Source organism: Micromys minutus (assembly GCF_963924665.1).
Source record: "Micromys minutus genome assembly, chromosome: 2".
Taxonomy (NCBI): Eukaryota; Metazoa; Chordata; class Mammalia; order Rodentia; family Muridae; genus Micromys; species Micromys minutus.
This window is the reverse complement of record NC_137971.1, coordinates 43,216,694-43,239,601: the sequence shown is the minus strand read 5'-3', so window position 1 is coordinate 43,239,601 and position 22,908 is coordinate 43,216,694.

The following is a 22,908-nucleotide window of genomic DNA, read 5'->3' as shown; positions in this document are numbered from 1 at the left end:
TATTTGCAGATAAGGTTCCATATATAATGTCTCCTAAAGAAAAATTATATCTGAGAAGTAACTGAGAAGACAGTTGAGGATTATAAAATTAATACAACCAAAGCAGTAACCTTCCTATACCTCTATAACAGACTTTTAAAAAAAATCAAGGAAACAATTCCATCTCTGTGTTCTTTAAAAATTACCCCACAATAAACCCAACTGAGGAAGTGAAAAGCTTTACAATGAAAACTTTCAAGCAGTGAAGGAAAACATTACGAAGGACACAAGAAGACGGAACAATCTCCAGTGCTCTTAGACTGGAACCGATGCTGTGTGAATGATCTTCCTCTAAAATCAGTCTACAGATTGCATGCCATGTTCATCACAATTCCAATATCACTATTCAGTGAAAATATTCTTAAAATTTATACGGAAGCCCAAAAGATCCCGAGGAGTCTAAGCAATGCTGAGCAAATAGAATAATGGCAAAGAGAATGTCTTCAGCAAATGGTGATGGGAAAATTGGGTACCCACACGTGGAAGGATGAGCCTAGATCCACATCTCTCACAAAACCAGTGATCTTGATATAAGACCCCTGACTCTGAAACTGCTCGGGGAAAAATTAGGAAAATATTTCATGATTCAAGCACAGACAAGTGTCCTCTGAGTAGGGCGTGGGAAGTAATGCCAACAATTGACAAACAGGAATCCATGAGTGTAACAGCTTCTACACAACAAAGCAAAAAAATAATGGAGAGGTGTCCTATGAAATTGGAGACAGTCTTTGCCTTGCATATATCTGATAGAGAATTAACATCTCAATATACAAGAAACTCGAATATTGGCTAAGAAATCAAACAACCCATTCAAGAAATGAACTTCAGAGATAGATAGTTCTCTAAAGATGAAGTACAGCTCGCTAATTAACATAAGAAATGTTCATCCTCATGAGTCAGCTGAGAAAGAGTCAATAAGAAAACAAATAATTGCCAATGCTGGCAAGTATGGGCTCGAAGGGGAACACATAGACATTGTTGGTGGGAATGAGTAGTCCAGCCTCTACAGAACTCACTATGGAAGCTTCTGGAAACTAGCGCTAGATCCACCATATGACCCAGCTACGCCATTCTGGGGTATTTCCTGAAGGACTCCGAGTCAACACATCACCGATGCTTTCCCATCAAGATTCACACGGCACTGTTCACAGTTGTTACATCATAGACCCCTCCTAGGTCACAACAACAAGGAGTGGATAGAGAGATGTGGTACCTTTGTATACACACGTGAGTTGGTTTCAGCTGTGAAGAAGGATTAAAATTGTGTGTAAATTAAGCCAGCTTTAGAAAGACAAATGCCATATATGCTCTCTCATTTGTGAAACTTAAATACTTTATATAGATACACAAATCATATATAAATATGATTATATATAATGAAACATATATGTAAAATGAAAGAAAAAGCCAAGTTTCCAGGAGGGAAGTGGAGTTAGAAGTGCTCAACGTGTAACGCATACCTGTATAAAATGTTATTGCGTATGACATGGTACCAGATATAAAGACTGCACATTGAAATTTTTAAAAATAAATGAAAAAAAAGCCAAGCAACTGATTTAAAAAAAAAAAAAACCCTAAAATTCATTTTTAAGTGTTTGAAAATTTTGGCAATATTAAACTCTGAAATGACCTTAGTATTTGATGAAAAAGCCAGTGAACAAATGTAAAAGGCAAGAGAATGGTACATAATCCCAAACACAGAGATGATGCCTGCTCATCAGTAGGGGTACCTACGACAGTAGAAGCCTGGGAAGACATCAGTACAATCAATGTCCTTCCCTACGCCCCTTCCACGTTAGCATGTCAGCTTTGTTCAGCTCGTGCTTAGGAAGTCCTATTGGGGAGACTGTCTGGGTGTGGCTTCCGACATTCCTAGGAAACACATCTCACAGCACTTAAGAATAGGGAGTACAGTAGGCTCTCATTAAACAAACAAACAAAACCTATGAAGCACTTCTGCCCCCTTTTGAGCAAGTAAATGCATCCTTATTGGTGATGGTAAAGAAGATACAGTGGTTCTTACTAAGTGTGCCCATTTACAAAGTGTGCCTACATTTGCAGTGCAGCCTTTGTAGGTGTGAGCCTCGGCCTTATGCCTTCATCTACGTGTTATATCATTCATAAAACCTAATGTACAGTGCACTTTTGACTTTCATATTACTGCCATTCCAAGGCCCCAATATAAGGAAGATAAAGCCTTAGCAGGCAAATAAGCTTGGCTATTGCAATATTCTGCATAATCTCTATATAAGTTTCTGAAATCCCAACTCTTGGGAGATAGGTGCAGGAAGACCAGTTGAAGGCTAGCCTGGGCTGTGTCAGACCATGTTACAAGACAAAGGAATAAGGTAGAATGAAGTGAGGTCTCTTTCTTCCCCTTCGAGTTTTTATGATTGCTGCTAGTCTGTTTTGATACAGGATATGGGATAGCCCAGGCTGGCTTTGAATGGTGTAACTGAGAATGACCTTTAGTTTCTGACCTTCTGCTTCCGGGTTACAGATGCGCATGACCATGCCCAGTTTTCTTGGTCTTTTATGGAGTTAAGACTGCAGTCTCCCTGCTTCTTGCTTTCTTTGCTATTTAGACTTACTTATTTTATGTTTATGGGCATTTTACCTGCATGTATGTCTATTTACCACTTGGGCGTATGGTGCATTCAGAGGTCAGAAGAGTGTGTCAGGGCCCCTGGAGCTGGAGCTATAGATGGTCGTGAGCTACACTTGGGTGCTGGAAACTGAAACTAGGTCCTCTGAAAGAGCAACGCATGCTCTTACCAGATGAACCATCTCACCAGCCTCATTCTTACTCTCTAGCTTTCGATAAAAGCTGTGTTTTTTCTCTGGTCACATTTCAGGTGCCCAACAAGAAGGAAATTCAACTCTTTGCAATCAAACATAGTTTGTTTTCATGTTCATAGAAGGGTATGATGGGGTTGAATGGCACACCACAGTATTATTTTATCCTACTTTTCTATTGCTTTGAAGAAACATCATGATGAAAACCAAGGCAATTTATAACAGAAATCATTTAATCAGGTGCTTGCTTACAGTTTCAGATTAGTCCATGGCCATCATGACAAGGAACATAGCAGCAGGCAGGGAGGCGTGGTGCTGGAGCAGTAGCTGAAAGTTTATGTCTTATCCAAAAGCTGGAGGCAAAAAGAAAGAGAGGGGGCAGGGGAGGAGAGAGGAAGAGGGAGAGAACTCCAGCTACTCATGGCAGATGGAGTGAGACTCTCTGTCTTCTTATTTAAGTCTTAGGTCAGGTGCCCTTGAGGAAATGGGAGTCTTAAATGACAGTGGATAATAGATATTTGCGTCCTATCTTTATGAATTCTACCTTAAATCAGGGTTAAATCAGCTCTGCCCCTTGTATTTTTTAGGTTCACTGAATGTGAAGAGGTACATATTAGTGTTTTCATTTTTCCACCATGACAGGGCAGTAGAATAGAATGCAGAGAGGGCAAGCGACGTGTGCAAGGGCGGAGCTGGACATTGCTCGAATGCCGACCACACCTCTCTCTGTCACCAGCTTCCACCACATCCTTCCCTACCACCCGTTTTCCCTACGCTGCTCTCCAGAAAGCACTTGATTTCTGGGTCCCTCGTCTTCTCCCATGACCCCTTGCTTAGCTTTCCTGAGCCCCCTTTCCATTTTATCCTCTCTTCCATTGCTGTCTCTTAGGGCCTCTATTTGTTTGGGTTTTTTTTTTTTTTTCTGAAAACAAAACAGTAGAATGCCAACTACTGCTTTCTCTAAAATACAAAACAAAACAAAAACCAAAAAGAAACCCTATAGACTTCTAGCTTTACATTTTTCTAGATTTATAGTATTTTTTAATCTTTTAAAATATTTATTTTTATTTTCCTTTTGTATTTATGTGCATGATTGGCGTGTGTGTGCACATGATTACAGGTACCACTGGAGATCAGAAGACTCTGGAGTTGGAATTACAGGCAGCTTTGAGTTGACTGACTTGCGCTCTGGGAACTGAACTCAGCTCCTCTGCAAGTGCAGTGCGTGCTCGTAACCACGGAGCCATTTGTAGCAGACAAGTAAATCTGACTTGGAAAGCAACCGTCACAACCCAACTCTACAGAGAAGGGGTAGTATGCGGACTTAACAAAACAAACGTTCTCTATTAGTCAGAGAATAAAAACAAAACGAAACAAAAAAAGGAGGTGTTATTTACACCAGTATTGGCCATTCGGGTGTTTTGTTCATTATGAGACTATATGATACCACCTTGACATGGATGCGCTAGAAAGTAGGGCGACATGGAACACAGCACGACTAAAAAGTGACCTTAACACTTGCTACTTTAAGCTTGCAGGTGCCTGTGGTTTCCCCCATGACCACTAGGTGGCAGCTGTGGTTGCAAACTGAAGACACAAAACCTGAAAGAGATGGTTTCTACCTTCCTGTTTCAGAGGAAGAGGGCCCTTCCAGCTCTTGCAGTTATGGTTTGGATATGAGGTGCCCTTCCTAAAAGACTGTGTTGAAATCTTGGCTCCGGTCTGATGGTCTTACTGAGAGGTGACGGAATTACGAAGACACTAACTCCATCAATGGATGAGTCTTGATGAGTTCACAGAAAAAAGGACTTCCCATCTTGGCCACATCCCACAGTTACATAACCTTTGGTCTCCACTGCGAGATTTCCACACCCTGTGACTGTGTCTTACATGGGTCAATAGAGCCCCAGACCTTTCCTGTCACCTGACAGATTGCTCAAATAAGTCAAGAGAACTCCAAATTTAAGGAGAAACTCTGCTATAATTTAGGTATCTGTGAAAATAATGTCTTTACTGCCTTGGTATCCTGTAGGGAAGTTGTAAAGTGAGTGGGTCCTTAGACAGCAGCAGAGCGAGGCTCACAGTTCCTGCCCCCAAGCTCAAAATGCCTGAGAAGGAAACTTCTGGCTACTTAATTTAAAAAAAGGGGTGGGGGGGCTGGAGAGATGGCTCAGTGGTTAAGAGCACTGACTGCTCTTCCAGAGGCCCTGAGTTCAAACCCCAGCAACCACATGGTGGCTCACAACCATCTATAATGAGATCTGATGCCATCTTCTGGTGTGTCTGAAGACAGCTACAGTGTACTCATATATAATAAATAAATTAATTAAAAAAAAAACACTCATACTTTTTTTTGTTTGTTTTCTGAGGCAGAATTTTTCTGGGTAACCCTGGCTGTACTGGAACTTGATCTGTAGACCAGGCTGACCCCGAACTTAGAGATCTGACTACCTGTGTATCCTGAGTGTTGAGATTAAAGGCATGCACCACCACTGCCTGGCTTTTTATTTTATTTTATTTTATTTTATTTTATTTTATTCCAATCCTGTGCACTAAAAATTATGATTGGCATGCCTTTTAAATATGTATGTGTATGTGTGTGTGTGTGTGTGTGTGTGTGTGTGTTTGTATTCTATAAATTCTGGACTATTAAGAACAATTGTTTCTGTCTTTGTTGTTTGAGCTAAGTGCAAGGATTTAGATATAATTCAAATTTGAAGCTGAAGGGACCAGACTTTCCAGCACTTCGTCTCAGACTTACAGGAGGTTGTCAGAGCACCGCACCTTGCTGGACCACCTTGCTGGACCACCTTGCTGGACCACCTTGCTGGTCTGTCCTGTTAGAAATATCTATTGTGTTCTTTTTAAACCATATCCCCACAATACCCAAGAAGACAGACTTGGGAGAGTCACTGGATCTACCTGTCCCTTTCCCCAGTGTGACCACACTGAGATTCATGTTCAATAAACTGGCCCCTTCTGCTTCTCACTATTAATTTGGCTCCTTTAACTGGCTTGTTGAAGGTGGTTGAACCTGGTTTGTTTGGGATAGAGGCTGACCCCTAAGTTGATATTTTAAAAGGAATACAACAATAGAGATTTCACAAAACTCAGCATCAAATCAAAATTAATAGCTATACAGAGATGTCCGAACATAGTGTCATATGCATCTAGGAGCATTCACAAGTGAAGATGAAATCAAGAGGTCAAAACTGTAACACATCCGTTACCAATAAAAATACACAATCTATGACAAAAAGGAGACATGTAGCATTTTAGGGAAGATATGAGAATATAAAGGAGGGAGACCTCAGCTATGTTAAAAACAACTAGAGATAAAATAAAAATGCTTGGATAAAAATGCAGCAAATGACATTAGCAACAGACTAGACATCACAAAAAGAAAGACCATTGAGCTTTAAAACCACACAAAATATTTCCAAACACAAGGAAAATACATGGTGGTGGTGGGGTGTCTTGGAAAAAAGAACTGAACACTAGTGACCTCAGAAAAGTATTAAGAAGACAGATGTGTATATAATTAAATTATAAGTGAGGAAAAGAGAAGGCAGAAAAATATTTCAAGACAGTTTAGGCAAAAGTTTCTTGACCTCATGTAAACCAGAGAGCACAATTCACAAATTAATGACCAATACACCTAATAAATATAAAAAAAAGTATGTAGAGAGATCAAACTTCCAAAATCAAGGAGGAGTCCATGGCTGGGGAGATGACTCTGGCACTAAGATGTTTGCCTTGCAAACATTACACCAAAAACCCACGTATATAAAAGCCAAGCATGGCTGTGCACGCTGTAAGCTGAGGTGGCAGAGACAGGCGGTTCCTCGGGGCTCTCTGGCCGCCCAGCATGCCTACTGGCTGAGCTCCAGCCCAGTGATAGCTGAACTCCTGAGAGTGAACCTTAACCTCCACATACATGTCCACCCTCACACTTGTGAGCTTACACAGATACAAACACGTTTACACACAAAAATAAAAAGCAAAACACAACAATTATAGAAGGTGACAAGGAGTAGAGTTAGAAATTGGTTTTGGTGTCACAGTTTGTGTCTTGAATGCCCCCTGAAGACCTGTGTTGAAGGCATGTCTTGTTGACTGAGACTCGACTCTATTTGTGTGAGCTGGTAGAACTCTCTGGAGATGGGGTTACTAGGAGAGGATTTGGTCACTGAGGTTATTCTCTTGGAAGAGAACCCCCCCCTTTTTTTTTGTTGGTGTCGGGGCTGCTTTGAAGTGAGCAGGGTTTTGGTGTTTTCTTTTCTTTTTCTTTTTCCACACACTCTCACCATAGCATCCTATATGGGGCCAAGAGACTACTGACAGAAGTCCTTCCTCCTCAGGCAAAGGGATGGAATTCTGACTAATAAACCAGTCACTCTGAATATCATAAAGCATAAAGCAAGTAAAGAAAAACACTGTCAACTGAAATCCCTAAATCTAATGACAATATTTTGTCAACATGAAAGCAAAAGATGTTTTGGAAAGCAAAACAAAACAAAACAAAAATGAATCGCCACTATTAGGAGCTCTTGCTATATGTAGAATAAAGTGTATAACTATCATTTGGAGGTAGACTGTGAGATATTAAGTATTATTTACCCTGCACCGTCCGCTAAAGGCAAAGGACAAGATAGTATGTGTAAAAAATAAGCAGTAGAGTAAAATAGGTTATTAGAATGCAAAAGTAACCTACAACAAAGCAAAAAAAAAAATGAAAGAAGGAAAAAATAAAATAAAGATGAGAAACAAAACACAAATAACAAAATGGTAGATTAAACCACAGCATCTGTAAGGAAACTGTTTAACAAAGAAAGATACAAATAAGTTAAAGCAAAAACAACCAAACACACACACACACACACCAAAACAAAACACTCATAAAGCAAAAATCACAAAAAAATCTAGAATGGCTACATTAATTTTCAAGCATACTTCAGGGCAATAAATAACCCTACAGATATAAAGGGACAGTTGATCATGAAAGTGGCATTAAATCATTATAAACACAATGTCTATAATGTCAATAAACTATGTCATCTAAATTGGGTTCCGTAAGATACATGAACCAGACACCAAGAGAATGAAACGAGAATTAAAACCACAAGCTATTGAACCCTTTAGTCGTTGGTGAATTTAAAAAATACACAAAATATCAAAAAGGCTGCAGAACACTCTTTAGTTCCTAATTTGCATTAACACCAACTACAGAAAATGCACTGTTTAAATGCATACAGAACAGCTACCAAGAGATGTCCCTAATAAGGTCAGGACACGGGCTTCAGGTTTGAGGTTTTGTTGTTTGTTTTCTTCTGTTGTTTTCTTAAAATTGAAATCTTGCAGTTTATAAAGAAGAAGATAACAGAATGAAGACAGATGAAAATAATATAGAAATTAAGACAACACCCCCTAAGTAACCCAAACTCAGGAGTTTTGAGATCATGGGTCCTCAGCAGTAGGAGTCCAAAACAACTCCTTGGTTTTAAAGCCAGCAAGATTTTAGAATTATTTAGTAACAATGTATAATTTTACTTTTCCAAAATGATAAATTTCAGAGACTAGGCATCTCCTTCCTTCTCCATTGCTATGGTTAAAACACCCCAACAGGAGCAACGTAAGAAATCATGGTTTATTTGAGTTCAACAAGACAGTCTGTCATGGAGGTCAAGTCAGTACAGCACGAACCTGAAGCAGCTGCTTCACACAGTCAGGAGGGAAAGAAGGGCGAGTACCACTGCCCAGCCGGCTTCCTCCTTTTTATATACACCAGGATCCAAGCCCAGGGAACAGCACTTACTGTCAAGCCTGATGACCTGAGTTCAATACCCAGCACTTACAAAGAGGAAATGATGGAGGAAGGGAACTGACTCAAGTTGTCCTGTGGTTTCCATATGCATGGTCTCTGTCTCTCTCTCATGCATAAATAAATAAATACATACATACATACATACATACATACATACATACATACATTCATACAATTTAAAGAATAGAAAAAGAGCAGCAGTTTGGGTCTCCCGGAGGGCCTCTGGGGTTCTACTCTCGATAAACTCATAACAAACAAACAAACAAACAACTGGAGAGTCCTGGTGAGGCCAGATGGTTTTACATGTATAAGTGTGCCTGGTTAGTCAGGGAAACTCGCATAATTACTGTAAACAGGACCTTGTCTATCCTCAGTGCCTTGAGGTGGGGGAATTTTAGTTACAGAGAGACAAATAGGAAAGAGTTGCAGGATTTGATAATTGTGCCAGGCAGCCAACGCTCAGGTTATTTTTTTTTTTCCTTTTTTTAAAGTACATTAAAAAAAAAAAAAGATAAAAAGGTCACTTTAGAAAGACATCTGAGGTGGATAGAATTTTCTGGCAGTCTACCATGAAATGACCAGCCGGGATGAAAAGCCACTCAATCAGAAATAGTTAAGGGAGAAGCTTCATGGCTGTACAGAGAGCTCGTAGAGGGGGCCGAGCCGCTCCTAATCCAGGGGGAAAGAATGCCACTCTACGTGATCTCGTGCTTTCCAGGCGATTCCGTCTGCTCTGGTGTCAGACGGGCATGTGACAGAGTGAGAGAGAAAACGCGAGAGAGCCAACTTCCATGGGACGCCACAGCTCAGTCCTAGACTCCAAAGCAAAGTCTCCTTCAACAGCACGCACATCTTGGGGGAGACGCAGACCCGTGTCAGCAGGTGCATGTACCCAGGCACAAAGCTCCGTATGTCCTGATGCCCACACATGTAAACATTCGCTCCTAGAAAGGGTGGCGGCTCCGTCCGCCAGTGATGCCAGGCCAGAAGATCTCCCTGACAGGAGAGATGAGCAGACATGGCCTGTGTTATCCGCACTCACTTTTAGACCCAGATGTGGTTTGATATTTCTCCTTTTCTCAAGCGTAAGATAGTACTGTTCAGGTAGAGAAGTTGATCCATCAGCCTGAGTCCCAGACTGGAAGGCACACAAATGGGGCCGTGATGACTTGGAATGGGCATGAAGCACAGGAAAAGTGGATCTTTATGTTCAGTCACTGTGATTTGGAAAGTCACAACATAAATGTGTCATAACAAACCAGCCTGGTGATAACCCATCCCTGAGAAGACAGCATTAACCGGCTTAGTAAGGTTTTATTTAGCACCCTAAGTACCCCCTAAAGCTTCCACTTAAAAAAAATTTCTATCTTTTAGAAAATGTGTTTGGGTGTTTTGGCTGCATGTATATCTGTGTACCATACGTGTGCCTGATACTGGCAGAGGCCACAAGAGAACACAGGATCCCCTACAACTGGAGCTACAGGTGGTTGTGAGCCACCACATGGATGCCAGAAATAAAACCCAGGTCCTCTGGAAGAGAATCCAGTGTTCTTAATGGCTAACCTATCTCTCCAGTTCAGGGTTCCTCCTCTTAACACTGTTGCTTTGAGGGGTATGTTTTCTACAAAAAAATTTGGGAGGCACTTTCAAGCCATAGCAAGAGGGGGTTATGTGGTAATTGATATTTTAAAAAAATCCAAGCACAGGGTTCGTTCCTACCTTTGGCGCACGCACGCACGCACGCACGCACGCACGCACGCACGCACGCACGCAGGAACTCACAGCCTTTTTATCTTATTATGGGTTAAGCAGCACAATAGCTTGGCAACTGCCTAACTTCCTTGTTGTTAGAATCCACTTTCCTACCCATAAATCTGAGTTTTTACTTACTGGTTTCTATGTTCCTCCATCTTGGCTGCTCTTGACCCAACTGGGCAACCCTGAGGACCACGTTCTCCTGACTCTTACATGGCATCTCTCCTTCTCCCCCTGCCATGTTCTTCTTTCATGGCATCTGTACATTCTCAGCTCTTTCTTCCCTTATGGTCTCTAGTCTGGAAACCTAAACCCTGCCTATCTCTCCCCAACTGTTAACTACTGGCATCTTTATTTACCAATCAGAATTAACTGGGGACACACGTTCCCAGAAGCTACATGCTGGCTCCAGATATTAGGGGACAACACTTAGCTTTAAAATAAAAAGTAAGAAACAAAACTCAGCAGTTTTGTTAAGTGGGTTACAGAAACATAAAACTAGGGAAAGACTGGATGGGTAAATCCCAGATTATTTACAGTTTTGTAAGGATTAAAGCATGTGTTGTAATGATCCTCTTTCATATTATAGTGATTCAGAATCTTCTGTTGTTTTGTTTTAGGTTTTTGGTGTTTGCATGTGGGAAGAGGGTTGTTTGGGCAACTGCTTCCTTTAAGGTTCTAGTTTGATTCTGTGACAATTCACAGAATTATTGGTTCCGTTTTCCTTTTCTCTGTTCTATTAAACCCTAGGAGTCAGAGCTCAGTCCAAAATGATGGGCTTCTCATTACTTTTGTTTACCAGAGGCAGGGGCCCCATTACACCAGCTGCAAATCTCTTCCTATCTGTCTGCCTCTTAGGCTCTGAAGACCCCACGTCATACTCTCTTTCAAGTTTATGACCCTCTTGAAAACACATCAGTACCATTTTGGAATCTTATTTCTTCATCCGCCTGCCACCCTTTGCCTGTAATGTAACAGAAACTGTTGGGACTCTAGGCCATAATTCTGTGCCAACCTGAGACTCCTCTGTGCTGATTTTCTCTGAGAATAATCCCTACACCCAGGTCTTCTCCTCTGCTATAAACCCTCCACAAACCAAACTGTCCAATGACACAATGAAAAGAAAACTCAGTTACCAAATGATGTCAATTAGTTTCCATGAGCACTCCAAACTATCCTCAGAGAACCTACTAGAGGTTTTGTGGGCATGCTCAAAAATGGACAGGCATGACTCAAGGTGGCAAGATCCTGTTTGCCAGGTATTCCAGGCCCGGGTAACAGCCTGGAAGCAATTGTGTACTCCAACTGCTTAAAACACATTAGAAAGAAAGGCAACATTAAGTTTATACCCTTTAAAATATTTTTGTCTGTCTATGACTGGAGAAGGTTATGAGCTCTGGTTTGTCATTGGGGGGCTTGATCAAGGTAGAATAATTAAAGCCTTAATTTGAAAAGTGGTGTGGAGTTTCATCAGGACTGGTGGCCTGCCCTCAGAGTCTGGGCGCCTGGAAGAGCCTCAGGAGAGTTCTCATTCCTGAGCACATAGGGGAGTCCACACTTCCTCTTCACTGACTGTCCTGGGAGAGGCCACCTGGAACTCTCAGGGTGTAGGGAGCAGTGCTGCCCGGGAATGGACTGTTCAGGACCAAACCTAGAGCCAGCCCACTGTCATCGGAATTCACAGTTTACTCAGAGAGCCAAACACCCAGGAGCAATCTCCCTCCGGAGACCATGGTCCCATAGACCCACAAGAGAGACAAGCTCCAGTCAGAGACAACAAGATCACCTAGCACCACTGATCACAAGATGGCAAGAGACAAGTGCAAGAATCTAAGAAAGGAAAACCAAGACAACCTGGCAACATCAGATCCCAGTTCTCCCACCACAGTAAATAGTGGATATCCCAACTCACCAGAAAATCAAGACTTAGACTTAAAATAATACTTCATGATGATGATGGAGGTCCTTGAGAAGCACAGAAATAATACCCTTAAAGAAGTACAGTAAAGCCAGGAGAACACACACAAACAAGTTGAAACCCTTAAAGAGGAAACACTAAAAACACAAAAGTCACTTAAAGAGCTACAGGAAGGACAACAGGTGAAGAAATTGTAAACAGAGATAGAAACAATGAAGAAATCACTTCAAACGGAGACAACCCTGAAGTTGGAAAACCTGGGAAAGACATCTTCCCTAACCTAAAGAAAGAGATGACCACAAATATACAAGAAGCCTACAGAACCCCAAAAAGATTGGGCCAAAAAAGAAATTCTTCTGGACACATAATAGTCAAAACAACAAATGTTCAAAACAAAGAAAGAATACTAAAAGAAATAAGGGAAAAAGGACAGATAACATATAACTGCACACTGATCAAAATTACACCAGATTCCTCAACAGAGACTATGAAAGCTAGAAGATCCAGGACAGATATCATATAGACCCTAAGAGATCCAAGAATACATCAAAATGATCACTCACCATGATCAAGTAGGCTTCATCCCTGAGATGCAAGGATGGTTCAATATACAGAAATCCATCAATGTCATCCACTATAAAAACAAACTCAAAAAAAAAACACACATGATCATCTCTTTAGATGCTGAGAAAGCATTTGACAAAATTCAACACCCCTTAATGTTAAACATCTTTGAAAAGATCAGGAATTTGAGGCTCATACTTAAACACAGTAAAAGCAATATAGAGGAAACCAGTAACCAACATCAAACTAAATGGTGAAAAACTTGAAGCAATCTCACTAAAATCAGGGACTAGACAAGGCTGCCCACTCTCTTACCTATTCAGTACAGTACTAGAAGTCCTGGCCAGACTAATCAGACAGCAAAAAGATGTCAAAGGGATACAAATTGGGAAGGAAGAAGTCAAAATATCACTATTTGCAGATGATATGATAGTATACTTAAATGATTCCCAGAATTCCACCAGATAACTTCTACAGCTGATAAACAACTTCAGCAAAGTGGCTGGATATAAAATTAACTCGAATGAATAGGTAGTCTTCCTCTACTCAAAGGATAAACAAGATGAGAAAGAAACTAGAGAATTAACACCCTTCACAATTGTCACAAAGACTATAAAATACATTGGGGTGACCCTAACCAAGCAAGTAAAGGATCTGTATGACAAGAACTTCGAGTATCTAAAAAAGGAAATTCAAGAAGACCTCAGAAGGTAGAAAGATCTCCCATGCTCACGAATTGGAAGAATCAACAGTAAAAATCGTCATCTTCCCTAAGACAATCTACAGATTCAGTGCAATCCCCATCAAAATTCCAACCCAGTTCTTCATTGAGTTGGAAAAAACAATTTGCAAATTCATTTGGAATAATAAAAAACCCAGGATAACAAAACCTAATCTCAACAATAAAAAAACTTCCCGGGGAATCACCATTCCTGACCCCAGGCTGTATTACAGATCAATTGTGATAAAAAGTGCATGGATTGGTACAGAGTCAGGCAGGTAGATCAATGGAATAGAATTAAAGACCCAGAAATGAGCCCACACACCTATGGTCACTTGATCTTTGACAAAGGAGCTGAAAACATTCAATGGAAAAAGGACAGCCTCTTCAACAAATGGTGCTGGTCCAACTGGCAGTCAGCATGCAGAAGAATGCAAATTGATCCTTTCTTATCTCCTTGTACAAAGCTCAAGTCCAAGTGGATCAAAGACCTCCACATAAAACCAGGTACACTGAACCTAATAGAACAGAAAGTGAAGAAGAGCCTAGACACATAGGCACAGGGGAAATTTTCCTGAACAGAACACTAATAGCCTATGCTCTAAGATCAAGAGTCAACAAAAGGGACCTTATAAAATTGCAGAACTTCTGTAAGGTAAAGGACACTGTCAAACAGACAAAATGGCAACCAACATATTGGGAAATATCTTTACCAATCCTACATCTGATAGAGGGCTAGTATCCAATAGATACAAAGAATTCAAGAAGTTAGATTCCAGAGAATCAAATAATACTATTTTAAAAATGGGGTACAGAGCTAAACAAAGAATTATCAACTGAGGAATACCAAATGGCCAAGAAGCACCTAAAGAAATGCTCAACATCCCTAGTCATCATGGAAATGCAAATCAAAAAAACACTGGGATTCCACCTCACACCAGTCAGAATGGCTAAGATCAAAAACTCAGGTGACAGCAGATGCTGGCGAGGATGTGGAGAAAGAACACTTCTCCACTGTTGGTGGTGTTGTAAGCTGGTACAACCACTCTGGAAATCAGTCAGGCAGTTCCTCAGAAAATTGGACATAGTACTATCTGAGGACCCAGCTATATCACTCCTAGATATATACCCAAAAGAAGCTCCAACATCTAACAAGGACACGTGCTCCACCATGTTGATAGCAGCCTTATTTATAATAGTCAGAAGCTTGAAAGAACCAAGATGTCCTTCAGCAGAGAAATGGATACAGAAATTGTGATACATGTACATAACGGAATACTACTCAGCTATTAAAAACAATGACTTCATGAAAATCCTAGGCAAATGGATGGAACTAGAGACTGTCATCCTGAGTAAGGTAACCCAGTCACAAAAGAACACTCATGGTATGTACTCACTGATAAGCAGATACTAGCCAAAAAAGCTTGGAATACCCAAGAAACAACTCACAGACATTATGAAGCTCAAAACGAAGGAAGGGCAAAATGGGGATGCCTCAGTCCTTCTTAGAAGAAAGAACAAAATACTCACGGTATGAAATAAAGGAACAAATAGAGGAGCAGGGATTGGAGAAAAGATCGTCCAGAGACTGTCATACCTGCGGCTCTATCCTATATGCAGCCACTAAACCTAAGCATTATTGCTGATGCCAAGTAGTGTTTCCTGGCTGAAATCTGATATGGAAATCTTCAGAGGGTCTGTCAGAGCCATACTGATACAGAATGAGGATGCTCGCAGCTAACCATCAGACTGAATACAAGGACCTCAGTGAATGAGCTAGAGAGAGGACTGAAGGAGCTGAAAGGGCCTGCAACCCCATGGGAAAAACAAATTATCAACTAACCAAACCCACCACAGCTCTCTGGGACTAAAACACCAACCAGTGAGTTCACATGGAGAGACTCGTGACTCCAGGTGCATATGCAGCAGAGAATAGCATTCTTGGGCATCAATTGGAGGAAAGGCCTTTGATCCAGGGAAGGCTTCTTCTTTGCCTGTGTCCTCCTTCCCTCTCTCCTCACTCACTCTCTCCTCCCTCCCTCCTTTCTTTCTTTTCAGGGATATTTTCAAGATCAAATGGAGGGCTTTGAGTGGACTAGGGAAGCACCCTGCCACCTAGAACTTCCCCAACCCTAAAGAGGTATTCTTGAAGTTGAGCATGATGGCACAGGACTGTAATGTCGCTACGGCACACACAGAGGCAGAAGGCTTGAGAGTTTGAGGCCAGCCTTGGCTACACAGCAAGATCATATCATATCTAAAGAAAATTGGGGGAAAGGGGTAGTACTGAGTAAAGTTTGTTCCCTTTCCAGGCCCATACTTCAGGCAAGTCATCTTCTATTTTTTTATGACTTCAGCACTTTTCCTCAGAAGTAAACACCAGCAGGAGCAGCATTAATGAGAACCACAGCAGGCCTAGGAACACACTGAACGATTGTGTTTAAGAATAAAGAACTTGGTCACAATACAGTCAAAGGGTTTGGTCTTGTACCAGCAAACCCTCCCATCCCACCCAATCCCCTACTCATGGTCCCCACCACCTCTTTCACCAACAATATAAGTCACTGATTTGTTGGTTTTTTAGGACATCACAATACAGCAAAAAATTTTTTCTTTTGTTTCTGCAAGTGTGTATAGTGTTATATGTTGGTATTTTCATACATCGCCCCCACCATGCACAGAGGCCAGAGGAAGATGTAGAGTATTCCCTTCTATCATTTTTTTCTGCTTATTGCCTTCAGTGAACCACTCACTGAACCTGGAGCTAGGCTGGCAAGCAGAAAGGTGAGGGTTACTCAGTGTCCCAGCCTCTATTACCAGTACAGGGCAACAGGCAGATCGCAGCACCCCAGCTTTTTATGTGGGTTCTGGGATTTGAACTAAGGTTCTTACAAGCTGTCCTGTGTGTCATGTGCATGTGTGAATAGGAGCACACGTTTGTGGAAGTCAGTGCTCCCCGGGGATCAGATTTGTGGCAAGCACGTCTACCCACTGGGCAATCCCACTGGCCTTTGTTTGAATAAGAGATGTTTATAAGTAAAAAGGAACGTTGATATTTGATTTTTCTTAATTTGAACATTGTAACTTGAGTATCTGTGTACCTGCAAATGCAATGTCCTGTAGCATTTCGAAGACTTGTCTGGTGAGCCATCAGATAGATGTCAGTGTAGCATTGCTGGGGGATGTGGGGACACCTAACGTGGGGACACCTAACTCCTCAGCAGCACATTGCCATCCGAAGTTACCACTTACGTGACATGTTCTTCTCAGTGCCAGACAGCCCAGACAAGGGAAAAATAAAAACACTAAGTTTGCTAAATTTGAATCGAGTTGGGATGTTACAATGTATAAGCAACTATTGAAAATTTATTCTGATAAAATCAATTCCGTACATTCCCTCTAATGTTTCTTTGTGGAATGATACCTGTGATGTCTTACAAAAATCCATCTGGGGCTGAGAGAGGGCTCAGTGTGTGAGATACCTGCTTCCAAGCAGAACAACCTGGGGCCTGGAAGAGGGTGGGTAAAGCATCTGCCTCCAAGCTAACATCCTGAGTTTGATCTCTGGAATACACATGAGAGTGAACCACCTCCCACAAGTGATCATCTGATCGCCACAGGGATCCTGTGACAGTTGTGTGAGGACGAACACACACACACACACACACACACACACACACACACACACACCTATCCATCCATCTGTAGCAAATAAAGGTAAAAAGAGAACATTTTTAGGTATATGTACTAGATCTAGGTTAGTAGAACCCAGAACACTTTAAATTAGTAGGAATTTGATATGACAAATCCCTGTGAACTGAGAAGTCTCAGTACAGCCAGTGCCAGTGGCCCATTCCCAGCACTGCATCGATGTTTGCAGTGAAGTCTTCTAGAGGACATTGCCACCCACATGTGTGAATAAACCAGGCGTGTAAGGACAAGAGCCTTCTTACACTTTAAATTGTCTGTCACTGTTTTCAAACCGAGCTTCTCAGGCCTGGGATTTGGGGGCAACCCTGGTTCTTCCCGAAGGGCTGTCCCGTTTCCTTCTCAGTCGGCCTGGCACGGCAGACAGACGCTTTCCCATAAACCTCTTCTCCCTTTCACCTCACCAGACCTCAGAGGGAAGAAATATGTGGTTTGCTGAATACAATCCCTCTTGTTTTAAAATTAAGGACTGCAGCCTCGAAAGTCCACTGGAGAGGAAGTTGGGCTCACCCTTCACAAGGCGTCATTGTCTACAGAGCATTCACCTTTTACTTCTTGTGTGAATCCCCCAGGGCACCTCCTTCAAGACTTTCAGCTCCAGCTTTTGGATTTTAGCCTTCCTGGTGGCTGTAGGCATTTTCCAAATGAAGTAGTCACCAGCTCCTAACATTCTCATTTGCAAAGTTATATATTTTGGTGCAGTGTCTTTTAAAATGTTGTCCATGACTGAAGTTTGTCTTCTTCACGCCGAGTTGAAAAGGTTTTATGTGTGTACTGGAGTCAAGCCTTTTATCAGGTAACTGTCATGAATGTAGTCTCCCAGTCTATGGCTTGGAAGTACATCTCTTTAATGTTGTCCTTTGAAGACCAAAAAATAAAAAATAAAGTCTCAGTTTGATGGATGCCATCTGTCAACTGCTTATCTACACAGGGTGCTTTTGGTATCACATCTAAAAAATGTTTGCCTAGCCCAAGGTCACAGAGATTTTCATCTTTTATTTCTGAAAAGTTTATAGCTTCAACCCTTGTACTGAGGTCTATAATTGGTCCTGAGTAGATTTTTGCTATGTTATGGGGGGGGGAGGGGTTGATTCCTTTCCTACACTGATGTGCAGTTTACCAGCCTCCTTTACTAAAAAGGGAAGTCTTATCTTACCATTTACCTTAAATACACAGTACTGCTTCTGGGTCCTCCCTTTGGACTCACTGATCTCTTCCTGCCCTGTGCTAGCACCACAGCCTCCTTTACGCGGGCTTTACAGTGAGTCGTAAGTCAAGCCAGGGATGTCTACCAGCTTTGCTCTTTCCCACAGTGGCTTTGGCTCCTTGGGGTTCTTTGTGTTCTCTATAAATTTTAAGATCTGTTTAACATACACACACACACACACACACACACACACACACACACACATGCCTGTGTTGAATTAATAGCTATCATGGAGAGAACTGGTGATTTGCTATTAAGCCTTCAAAATATGTAAACACAAGCATTTGTATTTATAGAGTTAAGTCTTGTTTGATTTCTCTCGGTGGTACTCCATAGGTTTCAGTGTATAGTCCTGCAGTTATTTGGTAAATAAAATTCCAAGTATTAGAACCCCAGTGACAACAGGAGGGACTGCCATAGATTCCAGCAAAGGCAATCAGCATGCCACACCTCAATGCGGCTCTATACACATTAGCTAAGAGTTGAAATCCTATCGCAATCCTATCAGTGGCGATCGAATAAAGAAAATGTGACTCAGGCGTTTTAAGGAAATGGAAGACTACTTGGCCACAGAATGGAACTCTTCCATTTGTGACAGTGTGTATAGAATGAGAATGAGGTATTAAATGAAACAATCCAAGAAGGAAAAAACATGTACCGTGTGGCCTGCCTCATATGTGGAATATAAATAGTTGGATTTAAAGAAGTTGAAAGGTGAATGGTGCTTTCTAGAGGATAAGAGGAGTAGGTGGGGGTCGGGGCAGATAGAAATAGGCTGGCCAGTGGATGGTGAGCTACAGTTAGGAACAAATGGTTTGCTGTGCTGTTGTCCAGTAGGTAGGAGGGTGACAGTACTTGTGTGCCTGTTAGCTTTGGAGTTGGTGACAGTATTGTGCATGTCCCTCTTGAGGTCTGAAGCCCAATGAGAGATAGTATAGAGTTGATTCCTACTTCAAGAGCGTGACAATTTTGTTAGGAAAATCAGAAATAATAAAAGAAAATTAATGTAGTTTTACATGTATAATTCCTATGCTGACAAGCAGTATAAAAGCAACCAAGACTGTGCAGAGAAATCCTGTCTGGAAAAAAACAAAAGCTATACAGAACTGTGTAATGTTGAGCAGTGATGGAACCCAAGTGGAGAAGTACGGGAAGACATATTTAACAGACACCGAAAAAACTCTCCAAATGAGCGTCATTTCAGACCACAGCTAAAGAAGGGGATGGAACACAGAGAAGGGTGTCTTCCTGACAGCTAACAACAGGAGCAAGGGCCCAAGCAGAGAAGGAACTTCACAGGACTAGAGAATATGCAAGAGATGCGTTTGAAGCACTAAGTAGCCACAGGAGGAAAGGGAAGAAAGGAGCCAGCTCCTTCAGGGCTGTTTCCCGAACACTTTACCCTGAGTGCTGTGAGGCGCATTAGCGGCTCAGAACCACAGCGTTCCGCCCCGTCAGCAGAGCGGACTGGACCGTGTTCATTTTCCGGATGAGGGTGTGAAGCTTGGAGATGGTGATTCATTCTGCACCACTCAATCAGGGGCAACAAGCAAAGATAATTTGACGTTTAATAGAACACTCTCCAGACTTGAGGTTTTGATTGCTTGTCTCTGCAATGACCTCTACCAGACACTGAAACTTGGCCTCAATGTGTTTGTTGTAGTTGTTGCTTGGGATGCATTTACATGAAAGCCACGTGGAGAGGGAAGCATGACTTCTTGCTTTGGTGGGCATTGTTACCTCTACCTTCATCTGTCTGTTCTGCCCCAACGATAGAGAACACAGAGTTCAACTCTAAAATGTAGCTTTTCCTTTAGTGGCAAAATCAGTTCTGTGGTGGTTATTTAATATGCTCTCCAAATGGCAGTTCAGTCTCAACATATGAAGGAAGAGTCTTGAGCACCCTAGGTGTAATGAATGACGACATTAGGGCTTTGTTACTTTATCGGGACTTTCTGAGACTGTGGTGACTCACTGTGGAGATGGCTGCTGGTGAAGAAGAAAAAGCTTTTTAGGTCAGAAAGCTTGGGGTCCAAGGAGCCCTTCCACCAAATAACTGTGTGGACACCGGTAGGCTTGCTTTCTCATCTGGAAAGCAGACGCTCCCAAAGTTGCTCCTTCTGGGTCCATTCTGATTCCCACGCATTGACGTCAGAATAGGATCCTCTGGTTTGGGTTCTTACATCACTCAGTCGGGTCGAATTTAACAAGCAAGAAGGGATTTATGCTATCTAGCTAGCGATGTTGAGTGTGACTCGATAATTGAAGTCAGAGGTATCCTTATAATCGATCGATTGCATCAGATTGCCGCTAAGTGCCCTGGGTTCTGGCTCTATGTGGCTAAATGGTGTTGCCTTGAAAAGGGCCCCACACAACGTTTTTCTCATGCAGAGTTATTCCGACTTCTGTAATTTACTTTGTGTATAGAGTAGGAGGCCACCTTTTTAAAGGGGTTGGAGACCATGAAAGTAGAAATGACACCTCGGCTTCCTTTGTTTCCATGTCATATAAAATACCTCTTTATATACAGAAACACACTCACTCACTCACCATCACCGAGCTCTCTGCATATTTAGCAAGACAGCCTAGACGGGGTCACCACTGAGACTTATTAAGGTTTTTTAGGCTCTAGGGCCAAAACCATGAATAGCTACATGGCTGGGGTGGAAAATGGGCTTTCTCTGAAAGAGAAAATGCTTACTGCCTATTCTAAACCGTACTGGGTTTGACAGTAAAGATGCTAATTGAAGGGCTGCTTGGATGTGAATGCGCATTTTGGAGACAGGGTCTGACTGCATTGCTCAGGCTCACCTCAGACTCACACTCTTCCTGTCTCTCTTCCTGAGTGTTGGGGTGATAAGCACCTGACACCACAATGAGCAGGAATTTCTAAGTGTGACTTCTTAGAGGCTGAGTGTGACAATACTTTGACCTGATGATATGACGAAACTTCAGCTCAACCCGATCAACGATCAACGGCTGATACACCTAATCCCAAATAAGAGAAGATTCCCCACTGCCATTACATCCCATTCACCTGTCAAAACCCAGAGAGCAACGTTCACAGGCACTCATCTAAGCAAAGGCAGTGAACCGAGGCAACTGAAAAATGGTTGGGTTGTAAATGCGCTAAGTGCTCTGGTAAATGCACATACGATTTAAAAGCTAATTGCTTTTTAAAGTTCTTTGAGTATGATACTCATGAATTTAAAAAATTACTGATTTACTTGGTGAAGAGTTTAGCAAATGAAGAAATTGAAACTTAATTTCCAGATGCTTTGATTGCTCCTAAATGTTTTTAGGATTTTTTAAATTTTATTTATGTGTTTTAGTGTAATACATCAAAAGCTTTAGAATCATTCCCTCTGGAAAATATCTAATCATACAATAAGTGAGCTCCTGGCATCCAAGCTGGCCAGGGACCTGACCTGGAAGTATCTTTTTGGGACTCTGTTTGGAGGTCATCCGCCTTTGGCTGTTCAAATCAGTTTCCATCTTCATGGAGAATTTCAGACTGTTCTCACAGCTACAGACCTCTAGCCTGTGTGTTAGCTTCCTAGACGGCACATTCCAGGGAGTGGGAGCTTTTGATTTGGTTCATTTCCTATGAGCTGAAGGGCTTCTGGGCCTTGTCTACCTACTCTTCTCCCTGACTTCAAGCCAGCAGCAATAAGCAATAATCATACAATGCAAACGTATCCTGAAGATGACTCAGACCAAAGGTTATAACTGGTTCTTGGATTAAGAGTGAAAAGTACAGTATTAGATCCAGACTCTGATCCAGACTCCCCACTTGCAGTTGTGTTGTCTCTGTCTGAGCCTTGGTTTTTCCATCTATATAATGGATAGAATCACCTCTGCTGCCAACAGTCATTATAAGACTCAAACAAGACATACCTGAACACATACATACACACACACATACACACACACACACACACCTGCACATATACACCCCCCCACACACATATACCTGCACGCACACAAATACACACCTGCACACATACACACCCCACACACATATATACCTGCACACACACACATACACACCTGCACACATACACACGCCCACACACATATACCTGCACACACACATACACACCTGCACACACACACACACACACACACAGCCTTGTTTTTAGCACACATTAAGAATCCTAGCATACTAGCTAGTCATGTTAATATTCTCACCGCCACTTTTGATTTCTGTCTCAAAACTGCCCCCCACTCCAGAAAATCCTCACAAGTCTCTGACTTTTACCAGAGGAAGGGAAATGGAAATTCTTGTCAGCCAAGTTACTCAATTTTGAGATGAAGAAAGTCATGTCTTTGTCAACCAAGAGGCCAACACCCACCTGCAGAGCTGAGGTTAAGTC